At 38.1% G+C, this 14936-nt stretch overlaps 1 long non-coding RNA gene across 2 annotated transcripts in view; it reads right to left on the bottom strand.

The window, feature by feature from the left end:
- Nucleotides 1-14936, bottom strand: part of LOC138849056 (uncharacterized) — a 108865-nt gene that overhangs the window by 75250 nt on the left and 18679 nt on the right. The window lies entirely within an intron of this gene.

Genomic DNA, 14936 nt, shown 5'->3' on the forward strand with positions numbered 1-14936 from the left:
GAAAGCAAGAACCAACAGATATACCCATTTTAATATTTAATATTTAATATACTTTAACATAAAAACTGTTTAAAAGAGACAAAGAAGGGCACTATGCAATGATTTAGGGATCAATTCAACAAGAAGATGCGGCTATATTAAACATATATGCACCAATTGCCTGGGAGCCTGACTATTTAAAACAAATGTTAGTGGATCCAAAGGGAGACCAAGACCAAAACAAAAATAATGGGGGACTACAACACCCCACTTTCATCAATTAACAGATCAACAAGAGAGAAAATCCATAAAGAATCAACAGAGCTAATCAAATATCTGGACCAAATGGACCTAACTGATATTTACAGAACTTTTCACCCCACACAGTTGCAGAATACAGAGTCTTTTCATCAGTGCATGAAATTTTATCTAAGAAGAACCATATGCTAGGCCATAAAGCTAGTCTTAGCAAATCCAAAAAAATTTAAATCATACTATGTGCCTTTTATGACCAGAGTAGAATAAAGCTGGAAATTAACAACTCAAGAATCTCTGGAAAATATGCAAATACAAGGAGACTGAAAAACACACGCCTGAATGAACAGTGTATCATGCAAGAAATCAAAAGGGAAATAAAAAAACAATTCCTGAGATTGAATGAAGATGACAATACAACATTTTAAAATTTATCAGATACAGTAAACACAGTGTTGAGGGAACTTTATAGCAACTGGTTCCTACTTCAAGAAATTGGAAAGGCATCAAATAAATGAGCTCTCAGTGCATCTCAAGGACCTAGAGAAATAACAAACACAAAATTAGTATGAGGAAATAAATAATTAAAATTAGAGAAGAATAAACAAAATTGAAACAAAAAATACAGAAGATAAGTGACAGGAAGAGCTTTTTTTTTTTTTGAAAAAATAAAATTAACACACAATTGGTCCAACTAAGAAAAAATAAATAAATAAATAAATAAAAGAGGAAAAGGACATCACAGAAATAATCATCAGGAATTTCCTTTTTTAAAATTTTAGTTAAGCTACATAAATATCATGTATTTCATCTATATAGATTTAGGAACATAATGATACTTCCCATATTAATGATGGCAATAATTCAAAATTGCAAACCATTGCTGACTACTAATTAGTGAAATTCCTAAAGGAGTACTTTTTAAATATTTAGATGCAAATACAATTGCATATTGAAAAGAATTACAACTACATTTTTTCTTTTTTTTAACTTTTATTTAATGAATATAAATTTCCAAAGTACAGCTTATGGATTACAATGGTCCCCCCCCCCATAACTTCCCTCCCACCCGCAACACTCCCCTTTCCCACTCCCTCTCCCCTTCCATTCACATCAAGATTCATTTTCATTTCTCTTATATACAGAAGATCAGTTTAGTATATATTAAGTAAAGATTTCAACAGTTTGCACCCACATAGAAACACAAAGTGAAATATACTGTTTGAGTACTCGTTATAGCATTAAATCACAATGTACAGCACATTAAGGACAGAGATCCTACATGGGGAGTAAGTACTCAGTGACTCCTGTTGTTGACTTAACAAATTGACTCTCTTGTTTATGGAATCAGTAATCTCCCTAGGCTCCAGTCATGAGTTTCCAAGGCTATGGAAGCCTTTTGAGTTCACCGACTCTTATCATATTTAGACAAGGTCATAGTCAAAGTGGAAGTTCTCTCCTCCCTTCAGAGAAAGGTACCTCCTTCTTTGATGGCCCCGTTCTTTCCACTGGGATCTCACTCACAGAGATCTTTCATTTAGGTCTTCTTTCTTTTTTCCAGAGTGTCTTGACTTTCCATGCCTAAAATACTCTCATGGGCTCTTCAGCCAGATCCGAATGCCTTAAGGGCTGATTCTGAGGCCAAAGTGCTGTTTAGGACATCTGCCATTCTATGAGTCTGCTGTGTATCCCGCTTCCCATGATGGATCATTCTCTCCCTTTTTGATTCTATCAGTTAGTATTAGCAGACACTAGTCTTGTTTGTGTGATCCCTTTGACTCTTAGACCTATCAGTGGGATCAATTGTTAACTGAAATTGATCACTTGGACTAGTGAGATGGCATTGGTACATGCCACCTTGATGGGATTGTATAGGGATCCCATGGCACGATTCTAACTCCACCATTTGGGGCAAGTCAGATTGAGCATGTCCCAAATTGTACATCTCCTCCCTCTCTTATTCCCACTCTTATATTTAAAAGGGATCACTTTTCAGTTAAAATTTAAACACCTAAGAATAATTGTGTGTTAATTACAGAGTTCAACCAATAGTACTAGAACAAAACAAAGAAAAAATACTAAAAGGGATCAAGTATTAAGTTGTACATCAGTACAACAGTCAGTACAAGGGCCGATCAAGTCACTGTTTCTCATAGTGTCCATTTCACTTCAACAGGTTTCCCCTTTGGTACTCAGTTACAACTACATTTTTTAAACACATTCAACAAATAAGATTCTATTATTTCTTTTTTTTTTTTTTTACGGGGAGAGTTAGACAGTGAGAGAGAGAGACAGACAGAGAGAAAGGTCCTCCTTTTCCGTTGGTTCACCCCTCAGATGGCCGCTAAGGCTGGCCTGCTGCGCTGATCCAAAGCCAGGGGCTTCCTCCTGGTCTCCCATGTGGGTGTAGGGCCCAAGCACTTGGGCCATCATCCACTGCCTTCTCAGGCCACAGCAGAGAGCTGGACTGGAAGAGGAGCAACCAGGACAGAATCCAGCACCTCAACTAGACAAGAACCCAGGGTGCCAGTGCCGCAGGCATAGGATTAGCCAAATGAGCCACAGCGCCGGCCAAGGATTCTATTATTTCAAAATGAACTCCCTCCTTTTCTTTCCCTTTTCCACCTTGGAAAGTCAGCCACTATTATTAATACTTAATAAATTCTCCTATTGCTCAACATATATCATAGGGTTTAATAATCACTTTTCTATGCCTTAACAAAGGCCTCAAATTAAACCAAAAATATACTAGAGGCAGCTTGTTGGAAAAAGAGCTCCAAGGGAGCTTTCATGAAATAAGAAATCCAAATGGAACCTGCCATGATCTTGACTAGGTAAGACCACTGAAACGAGCACTCGAAGAGGTGAAAGAAGAAAGCCGAGTTTTTCTGGCTGATTCTGCAACAACTGGATCTAGACTGAACACAGATCTACATTCTACTGTGTCAATAAAAAGATTTAGAGAGCCGCCAGTAGTTTGGATTTTGAGATTTTGTTTAGTTTTCCACAACAGCATCAAAAGCACTCATGTTTAAATGTTTTAATGTCTTCATCTTGAAACCAAATTTCCCATTCTAATGCTTGCACAGGCTTGCTGTTTTCGTCCTACTTAGAACTATAATTTGTTTACATTAGAATTGCTAAAACTGCGAATTAGTAGTTACAGACAATCCACACTAGGAGAACACCCCTTAGCGTTTCAGCCAACTTTCCTTCTGTTTTGAAACACACATCCTCCTTCTAACGCCTATCTGAACTTCATAAAATCTACTGTCCTTTATTTGGGCTTTTGCAGGTTGAAAAAAAAAAAAACCTCCTTGAAACGCCATGAACTCTATATAGTAGACTTCAGAGAATACTGCATGAAGAAGGATGAGCTAAGTAAAGCATAGAAAAATCACTACTAACCAATCCAACAGCAGATTTTTCTATTATTAGAGACTTGATAAAATCCATTAGAAACTGTGGAACAGCAATGCATTTAAGGTGCTTGGTCCCAGTCTTCCTCCCCACACCTTTACTATTCCTTACATTCTACTTCCATTAATAAACCCCAGCTCTTAGGTTTGAATCTTAGGTTCCTCCCCATTACTCAATGCATAACATGCAGATCTATTGGTCTTTTTGACTAGTTTCTTGTATTGTCTATTATCTAACCTTCCATTTCTATTTTGCACTCTGCTAATCCCATTCAAATCCCATTTTCTCTGACTTCTCCCAGTAAACCACCATTTATAGCTGGTCAAAGATATGAAAAATATTATGATATTGATCACTTCTTCCATCAAGTCTAACAATAACTCTCATCTGCAAACACACAGCCTTCAGAGAATGATGCACAAGAAACTGGGCACACTACCTTTTTATTTTCATCTGAAAATCTTGGTGGAATTTGGCAATTCTTGCCCTCACCATTTTTTTAAGGTGCCCCCATTTTGGGGATGTGAATTTAAGTTTTTCATATTTACACCAAATTCCCTAAGTGACTTACTGGTAACTGGCTTTGTTTTCCTGGTTGGATACAGGTGATGTATTTGAAGCATTTACTTTAAAACAAGAAAGAAAAATAAATGAGAGATATTAGAATAGAAGACCCATGTGGGCAGAACCCAGAGTTGGTAGGCCAGATTTAAAAGACCTCTTCCAGTTATATATCTAAACTTCCCAGTTAAATCAAATTAGAATCCCTAGGCCACCTGAAAAGGTTTAAAAGATGTTTATTTGGTGAAAGAAGTTTTGAAACTCATGCATAAGAAGGGTCTTCAAAACTTTTTGTAAGATGGAGAGGTCCTGCCCTGGCCTCTGCCACAGAGGAAAAACAGAACAACAAAGGAAGGGTGGAGTTTCCAGAAAACTGAGAGGAAAATCTTCAGTAAAGAAGTAAAGAGAACTTTAAACAGCCCGAAGACCCAAAAAGATGGACGAGTGAGAGGAACGAAGCACATCACAGCTTCTCCCCAAGATCCCTGGCCAGGGAAACTTAAATGGAAAGTTCCGCAAGCCCTGCTACCACCACAGACCGGCAGTCCCAACTACAAGAGCACCCCACAGTTCTCGTTGGCTTTAGATCCAGTCTTGAAAGCTGACTGAGGTCTGAGTGACTGCTTTGCTCAAAAGATGAACCCACATTGCCTCTGCCACTGCCTCTAAAAGATCCGAGTTGCTAGGGCACAGCCACTGCTAAACTCCATTTGTTTTAGGGAGCAATAAGCATCCCTTCTCCCAGAATCAAAGGGAGTCTCGGGGCAGAGATCAGGCCCCTCTGCATTCTGCAGTACCAGTATTGCTATCCCTGAAGCCATGTTTGCTGCCTCTGCATGCTCCAGGGCATCTCCCTCTGTTTACTGGGACTCAGCAGAAGCAGCAGCCAATATGCAAAGACAGAGGAACAGACCTGAGGAAGTCCACTTCTGCGTCTCTCGTTACAGGTGCTGGGTGCCAGGAAACAAGCCTCAGCATCTCCTTTGCATGCACTGTGAGAACCAGAGGCAGTCCCCCTTCTGTGTCCTGCAGTCTGGGATGACCGTGGGTATTGGTGGCTACAATCCCTGAACTAAGCCACAAACAACCTGTAGACTTATGTGCATTCCTCTGCTTCAGACTGGTGGCTGCCAGTCCACACTCTCCTGCATAACCTGCACTCAATTGATGAGACCTCGGTAAGGACCACGCTGTATCCCATAACTCTGGGACTGGGACTGGGACTGGGACTGGTAGTTGGTAGTTCTATAGCTCCCAAGAACAATTCTGTCCCCTACTCTCCCACCCCAGGGTTTGGAGAAAGCCATATTGCATTCCTCTGCTCCAATCCTGCATCTACTAGTGGACAGTCACCAGTATAATGTGCAACCACAGTGTGGGACCTGGATTGTTTCCTTCTGAACCTGAAGTTCTAGTACTGTGACTGCTAGAATCATATTCCACAGGGTCACCTTAGTTTACCTCGAGGGAACTGGGTAAGAACCCCATTTCATCCTGCAGTACCAGGTCTATGATTGTTAGCTCCATAAGTCCTAGAGACACCTGTGCTCACCTTTGGGGCCGTGGAAAGGCCCTATATTGCATTCTGTTGATCAAGGCTTACCACCTGTTAGTCCACAATCCCCAGCATATCCTATAATCAACCTGATACATGGGTAAGGTACTCATCAAGTCCTGAAACTCTGGGACAGGGACTGTTGGAGCTCTATCTCATAGGGTCACATGAGTTCTACCCATGGAGAGGACCGTATTTGCATTCCACTGCTGCAGATCTGGACTGGCCAGTGCACAGTCTCCAGCAGGATATTCATGTGAAATATGAGATCTGGGTAAGATCTCTACTTCATCCTGAAGCTCTGGTACTGCAACTGCTAGTTCTGTAAGTTTAGGAATACCGTGCTTACCCTGTGGATGTGGGAAAGGCTCTATCCCCATTCCACTGCTACGGGCCCATGACTGCCAGTGTACAATTCCTAGCATAAACTATATGAACTGGACATTGTATCCTTCCTGCCTTGCAGTTCCACGACTGTGACTATAAGTATTATATGCCTCAGAGTTACAAGAACCCAACCTGCAGGACCTAGAGAAGGCCCCACCTGCAGTTTCTGCCCCAGGCTCAGACCTGTCAGTGCAAAATCCCCAGAAAAACCAGAATTCAACTCACAGGACTGGGGAAGGACCCCTGCACATTCTGAAATGCTAATGCTGGGGCTTTCAGTGCTACAAGTCTTAACACAATCCACACCCACCTAGCAGAACCATGTAATGCCAATACACATCACACGGACCCACGGCCATAGTTGTTGGTACCTCAAGCTCCAGCATTGCTCAGGTTTGCCTGGGAGGACAGAAGGACAACCCCTTCTGTGTTGCACAGTACCACACCATGGATACTGCCATCACATACTCAAGTGAGATTCACACCCAGCTCTAGGGTCTAAAGATACCTTGGGAAGCCCACATCCACTTCAAAGTCATACTACTACCTCCAAGAACTGAGGAAAACTAAACCACTGTGGCACTCTTACACACTGATGACATTGTAGCTAAAGAAATCATTCAAAGATCATTCATCTGGGACCACCTAGAAATAAAGCCAAAACAAATATTCAAATGGCATCCTACATTCCATCCAAAAAAGTCTTTTCCAATAAAAAGTGTTTCATAAAGAAGGAACTGCTACAACAAATGTGCAGATGTCAACTTAGGGACTCAGAAAACATGAAGTAAGGCAGTATGACAACTCTAAAAGGACACTATATTCCTCTGTAAGTAGATCCCAGTTTCAAGGGAATCCATGAAACACCTGGGGAATAATCCAAAATAATAATCTTAGGGAAACTCAATGAGATACAAGAGAATACTGATAGATAATTCAAAGAAATGAGAAAAATGATGCATAGTATGAATGAGAAATTTAACAACTAGAAAAAATTAATTTCTAAAAAAATCTTCAGAATTTTTGAGGCTGAAAAATTCAATCAATGAAATAGAAAAAATATAATTGAGAGCTTTAGCAACAGCATAGACCAAGCAAAAGAAAGCATTTCTTTACTTGAGGACAAGATTTTTGAAATGACTCAGTCAGACAAAAGTAATGAGAAAAGAATTTTAAAGAGTGAATAAAGTCTATGTGATATATAGGATACCATTACGTGAACAAATACTCATATAAAAGGGATACTAGGGATAAGAAAAAGAAAAAGGAATTGAGAACTTAATAAAAGAAATAATAGTTGAAAACTTCACAAATCTTGAAAAAGGTATTGACATCCAGATAGAGGAAGCTCAAAGGACACTATCCAAACCCAACAAAATAAGACTGTGCAAAGCATGTTATAGTCGAATTGTCAAAAGTTAAGGACAAGGAGAGAATATGAAAGACCATGAGAAAAAAAAATAAAGTTATGTATAAAGCAAAACCCATTAGACTAGCATTAAACTTCTCAACAGAAACGCAATAGAAGAGTGAGATGATATATTCAAAGTGTTGAAAGAAAAAAATCTTCCAATCAAGAACCTTATATTCAGCAAAGTTATCCTTTAGAAGTGATGGAGAAAGAGCCAGTGCTGTGGAGTAGTGGGTAAAGCTGCTGCCTGCAGTGCCAGCATCACATGTGGGCATCAGTTCAAGTGCCAGCTGCTCTACTTCTGATCCAGCTCTCTGTTATGGCCTGGGAAAGTAGTAGAAGATGTTCCAAGTCCTTGGGCCCCCTCACCTATGTGGGGGACCTGGAAGAAGCTTCTAGCTCCTGACTTTGGCTGTTGTGGCCATTTGGGTGAGTTAACAAACTCTCTCTCTGCCTCTGCCTCTCTGTAACTGTGTCTTTGAAATAAATAAATAATATATAAAAAAATAAAAAACAGAAGTGATGGATAAATAAAATCATTTCACAGAGAAACAAAAAGTAACAGAATGCATCATGGCCAGACTAGCCCTGCAAGAAATCCTAAAAGGATTCATACATTAGAAGTAAGAGATTCATAACAACCATCATAAAAACACAAAACAAAACAAATTAACCAACAGAAAACACACAAAAAGACAAAGAGAAGAAATCCCAACCTTTTAATAATGAAAGCCTCCTAAAACACAAGATAAATAGTAGTAATAGGGGCAGAAAGAAGCATAGAAATACAGAAAAGTCAGCAAGCAACCAACAAATGACAGGAGTTAGTTTTTATCTATACTGTTAACCTTAAAAGTAATTCTACTAAATTATTCTTTCAATGAATATAGGTTGATTGAAGGATAAAGAAAAAAAAACAACTATATGCTGCCTGCAAGAAACTCACTTCACAAATAAGATATAAATAGATAGAAAGTGAAGACTTGGAAGAACATACACCACACAAAGGGGAAAAAAAAAGTGAGTCAGAGTATCTACATTCATATCATATAAAAGAGATTGTAAATAAGAACTGTAAAAGGAAACAAAGAAGGAAATTATATACTGTTAAGAGGACCAATTAAACAAAAATACATAATGGTTAAGCTATGTATGGACCCAATACAAAATCAAGCAAATATATAAAGCAAACATTGTTAGGCCTAAAGAAAAATAGACAACAATTCAATACTGGTGGGGGACTTCAATACCCTGCTGTCATCAATGGACTGATCAATGAAACAGAAAATCAGCGAAGATGCATCTGAACTGAACCACACTATAGAACAAATGGACTAAAAGACATTTACAAAACATTTCATTCAACAGTAACAGAATACACAGTCTCCTCATCAGCACATGTAACATATTCTAGGATAGACCATATATTATGCCACAAATCAAATATTAGTAAAGTTTTAAAAATGAAATCTTTTTATTAATATAAAGAGGATAGATTTCATGTATTTCATAGGTACAATTCTAAGAAGATAACAGTACTTCCTTCCCTCAATCTTCCTCCTTCCTTCCTTCCTTTTAAAACTGAAATCTTCCCATGTATGTCGTCAGACCACAAAGGAATAAAACTAGAAATCAACAAGAACAATAGAAATTTTACAAGCATATGAAAATGAACAACATGATACTGAACGACCAATGGGCTATTGAAGAAATTTTTTAAAATAAAAAAAATTTCTTAAAACAAATGAAAATGAAAAAAAATCTCAAAATCTGTAGGATACAGCAAAAGCAATAAAGGAGGGAAGTCTATAGCAATGAGTGTACACATTTAAAAAACAGAAGATTTCAAATAAACAATCTAATGATGCACCTCAAGGACTTCGAAAAGTAAGAACAAACCAAAACCCAAATTACTAGGAAGCAAGAAATGGTAGGTATAGGGAAGAAATAAATGAAACAGAAACTGAAAAAAATGCAAAAGATCAACATAGCAAAAGTCTGGTTTTATGAAAAGATAAACAAGATAAATTTGTAGTCAGACTAACAAAGGAAAAAAATACTCAAATAAACAAAATTAAAGATGAAAAATAAGAAATTACAACCACAGAAACACAAAGGATTGTAAGAAACTCCTATGAACAACTGTACGCTAACAAATAAGAAAATCTCAAAGCAAAAATACAAAACACAGAGAGTAACAAATGCTGGCAAGGATGTGGAGAAAGGGAAACACTTACATACTGTTGGTGGGATTGTAAATTAGTGCAGACACTGTGGGAAATAGGGTGGAGATTTCTTTAAAAACTAGAAATAGATTTGCCATATGATCCAGCAATCCTACTACTGGGTATACACCCCCAAAGACTTGAACACAATGTATCAAAGATATACCTGCACCACCATGTTTATAGTAGCACTGTTCACAATAGCCAAAAATTGGACTCAGCAAAAATATCCCTCATGAGGTGAATGGATAAAGAAAATGTGATATATATATACACAGTAGACTATTATTCAGCTATTAAAAAGAATGAAATTCTACCATTTGCAGCAAAATGGACGCAATTGGAGGACATCATGTTGAGCAAAATAAGCTGAACCCAGAAAGAGAAACACTGCATATTTTCCCTTATATATGGGAGCTAAAATTAAAAAAAAATAAATGTAAAGGAAAGAAAAAAGGAATGTCTGTGTGTATCAGTATTGCTACAAATATAGTTTTGTAAAACTTTGTTTTATACCTTTGTCAAACCAATGGAAATGTTACGCTACTACAGTTTTAATGATCTGTGGTTCCTTTAAAATTTATTGTACATGGTGAAATGGTCATTTTTCCATTCAGTTATTGTTTACAGCCATTGTCTATATTCCCACTAAATTAGGGTCTTTTTGCTTTTTATTTGCTAGACTTTTTATTCAGTGAAGTATTAAGCCCTTTTACTGTAATGTAAATCTCAAAAACAAAAAAAAAGAAAGGGAGAAGGAAGGAGGGTAGGGGAAGTATGGAAGAGAATATCATTATGTTCTTAGAAATGTATCTACAAATCACATTGAATCTGTTTAAAAATAAAAATTAAAATAATTTTTTAAAAAAGCTCTGAAGTAACTTGTATTTATTTTTACTTTTAGCACAATGACTTTTAGCTTTCAATACAAATACTAGAAAAGGAAATTATTTTCAACATAATTTCTTTTTTAATTGTACACATATATTTACAGCATACAACTTGATGTTTTGCAATCCAACATGGGAAGCAGGATACACAGCAGACTCATAGAATGGCAGATGTCCTAAACAGCACTCTGGCCTCAGAATCAGCCCTTAAGGCATTTGAATCTGGCTGAAGAGCCCATGAGAGTATTTTAGGCATGGAATGCCAAGACACTTTGGCAAAAAAAAAAAAAAAAAAAAAAAAAAAAAAACTAAATGAAAGATCTCTGCGTGTGAGATCTCAGTGTCTTATTTCACAATATCAATTTCATATTGCTACTTTTCTTCATCTAAAACCCTCACATAATCTTCCTTCATGTCAACGAAATCCCAAAGTCCTCACAGGGCCTTACGCGATCCACCCCAGGCTACCCCTTGGACATTATTTCACACCTCCATGGTTTTCTTGCTGTTCCAACATCAAAATGTTAGATCTTGCTTTTCCCTCTGCCCAGAACTCCCCACCCCCACATATCAAACTAGCTTGATACTTCGCTTCAAGTAGGTTGCTGCTCAACTATCACTTTATCATTAAGGCCTTTCCTGACCACTGCACTAATAAAGCTTCTCTCTTCTTATCTTGATTGACCCTTCTTAATGGCATTTTTCTCTCATTCACATCTATTTTTATGTACTTATACATGCTATACTCAGTCATTCACATTACCCACTTGTTCATCATATGCTCGTCCATGGGCATTATTTAATATATCATATACTCATGCAATGACATTATATACCTACACATTGTCTCCCATCTCCCACACACAGGGGGACAAAATTTGTTTTATTTGCTACTATATCCCAGTGCTTGGAATAACCTGGTGCACTACAGACATTCAATATTTACTTGGAAAATGAACTAATAAATAACTGAATGAACAAATGAGTAGACACACAGAAGCAAGAGGTAAAGAACTGAAAAAGGTGACCTGGTGAGAAAACAGAACATAATATCAGGATATCAGGCTCTGATATTTGGGGTCAAACAAGTGCCGGAAGAATAGGTAAATACAATGAGAATATAAAACAACAACAACAACAAACTTGGTTATTTTCCATGCTCTGAATTTTGCCTGGAATTGGCCTTTTCACACATAATTTCGACTTTTAAACACCATAGGAAATGATTATGGTACACTCTTGAGTCTTGTGAGGAAGAAACTCCACATAGGCTCAAATCAAACTTGAGCTTAAAAATAATGCTTTTTTTAAAAAAAAAAAGGGAAGACATTTGCTTCCAAATCCTGTAGTCAGAATCAAGTATACTAAAGATAAAATTATCACAGAACTCTGGCTGAATGACTAACTTGTGAAATCCCCTTCCCACCCTCCTTTCCCTATCACTGTTGCCTACAATAACTGCAGGGATATCTCCTGGAGACACATGGAGTGAACAAGTGATCTTCTCCAAAAAAGGAGGAAGGGGAAGGATAAAAATTAGAAGGATGACATGGCAAGTGAGATTAACATTGGAAAAAGAAAAGAACTTGGAACCCAAGTCAGCTCAGCACCACTTCAGCTGTTCCTTGGTGGGTACTGAGAACGCTGGGGAGGATGTTGCCTTAGTTCTCCCCCACTCCTCACCTAATACTGTCTCCCATTGCCTTCCTAGGGCCCCCTGAGCTTACAGATGAGCTTGTTTTCCCTGGTGCCTTGCCAAGAACAAGATGTAAATTCCACATGAATTTGGAACAGATCTCCGAGGTTCACCTTGACAATGAACCCACCTGAAAAGACTTGGCTTTCCTAGCTGCTTAGTTAACAAGACTCACACACCGATTTTCCAAACTGATTCAAAAACGCAAAAACACTTTACAGAGGACAATTAGAGAATTTAGATTAGGGATCAGGATGCCTTCTGCTGCTGCCCAAGCAGAGCTTTGTAAATCAACTGAAGCAGAATGCAAACAGCTTGTCTTGCTACAATCCTGATAATGATGCAAATGATTAATACAGATAAGAATAGATAAAAGTGAAATTAAAACACTGTGAATGAATTTCACCATGTTCTGTTCAGTCTGGCTCTGCTGCACTTTGAAGCCTTTAAGAATGGAGAAGCATGAGGAAAGGGGTGAGGAACATCTATTAAAATATATTCATAATATAAATAATTTGTCGATGTCTAGTCTACTGAAAGTTCTTTTTTGATTTTTAACTTTTATTTAATGAATATAAATTTCCAAAGTACAGCTTATGGATTACAATGGCTTACCCCCCATAACGTCCCTCCCACCCGCAACCCTCCCCTTTCCCACTCCCTCTCCCCTTCCATTCACATCAAGATTCATTTTCGTTTCTCTTTATATACAGAAGATCAGTTTAGCATACATTAAGTAAATATTTCAACAGTTTGCTCCCACACAGAAACATAAAGTAAAAAATACTGTTTGAGTACTAGTTATAGCATTAAAGCACAATGTACAGCACACTAAGGACAGAGATCCTACATGAGGAGTAAGTGCACAGTGACTCTTGTTGTTGACTTAACAAATGGACACTCTTGTTTATGGCCTCAGTAATCACCCTAGGCTCTTGTCATGAGCTGCCAAGGCTATGGAAGCCCCCTGAGTTCACCGACTCTGATCATATTTAGACTCTGGAAAGTTCTTTTCAATTCTTTACTTTTAGCCAACTGGACTTGGGCAGGTACATAAAGCCAAAAAAATACCCTTATAGTAGAGTTGTCATATATGGCAAACAAAAATACAGGAAAAATATATTCAAACATAACTGGACATTCCAGGGGCCCTCTAACTCGCTTTGGCAAATCTGTCTTGAACAGTGATTGCCTTACCTAGCATTATAATTAAAAACTTGGTGCTGCAACCTTAGTAAATAATTCAACCTCAATGAACCTTGATTTCCATCTATGGAATGAGTTAATATAAGAAGATACCTCTCATAATTTATTTTACTCAAAAAATTATTTCAGATGATTAAGTTTACATGATATCATACAAACTGATGTTTCACACATAGAAAATAATTATAGTAAAAGAATGGTGAATTTTTAAGCCAATGCACAAAAACATGTGATGATTATTTTCCTGTAAAATTCAACCATATTTTTGTAGTTTTGTTTTATTGTTTCTAAATTTAGAAACAAGTAATGAAAAGGACCATAAAATTATTACATGCATACTAAAAATGCATAAATTTTAGTTTGACATTGGCTACCCAGGGAGCTACAGAAAAGGAAAAAGAACAGGGTGGGGATACAAATGTGATGGAAGAAAGAAAGAAAAAGACAGGGAGATATGCTTTGTTTTGGTCCGCAAAGCATTTAAAACTACCTTATTTTTAACACTTAAAAACTAGAAAAAGTTCTCATAAATGGACACAATTCTAGCATCTGGCAACAGATCAGAACTTTGGGCCATCCAAGCCTTAAGGGTCAGTGGACCTCTTCAAACAGAGCATTTGCATTTTTTTTTAAATTAATTAATTAATTAATTTTTGACAGGCAGAGTTAGACAGTGAGAGAGAGAGAGACAGAGAGAAAGGTCTTCCTTTTTCTGTTGGCTCACCCCTCAAGTGGCCGCTATGGCTGGCGCGTTGCGGCGAGCCACAGCAGAGAGCTGGACTGGAAGAGGAGCAACCTCCCGGCGCCCCAACTGGAACTAGACCCGGAGTGCCGGTGCCGCAGGAGGAGGATTAGCTTTTGAGCTGAGGAACTGGCCCACATTTGCATTCTGATTTATTGCCACTGTCCCTGAGGCACTCATGCCTAGTGTTGGCTGCCATTGATCAATGTACTTGTACTACTGTCATTTTTATGCCTGGGCAACTTCACGCATTCCCTTCACCTGTCTGGTACAGCAAGGGGACCAGCAACCTCAGCCACCCAAACACACACACAGTCCAAGGCAAGGAAGGTGGGGCCTGTTGAGCCCAAACCACCCAAGTCACCTACACCAGTAGGCTTCAAATGTTTATGCTCCAATGCCTCCGAAAGTAATTTTGCACATGTTTACATCAAAATCATTAAAATTAAAAATTTCTCTTTGAATGTTTAAACAATTGAAGTAGAAGGTGGCAGAATATGGACAGCATGGGAAAAAAAAGTGGAGAAAGGGCATTTTCAGGGGAGAGTTGGAGGGAAATTGCAGTGGAGAGTCTAAGGCAAGAGGAGAGACACCATGGATCTGTGTGGA

The sequence above is a fragment of the Oryctolagus cuniculus genome, chromosome 3, assembly GCF_964237555.1.
Source record: "Oryctolagus cuniculus chromosome 3, mOryCun1.1, whole genome shotgun sequence".
Taxonomy (NCBI): Eukaryota; Metazoa; Chordata; class Mammalia; order Lagomorpha; family Leporidae; genus Oryctolagus; species Oryctolagus cuniculus.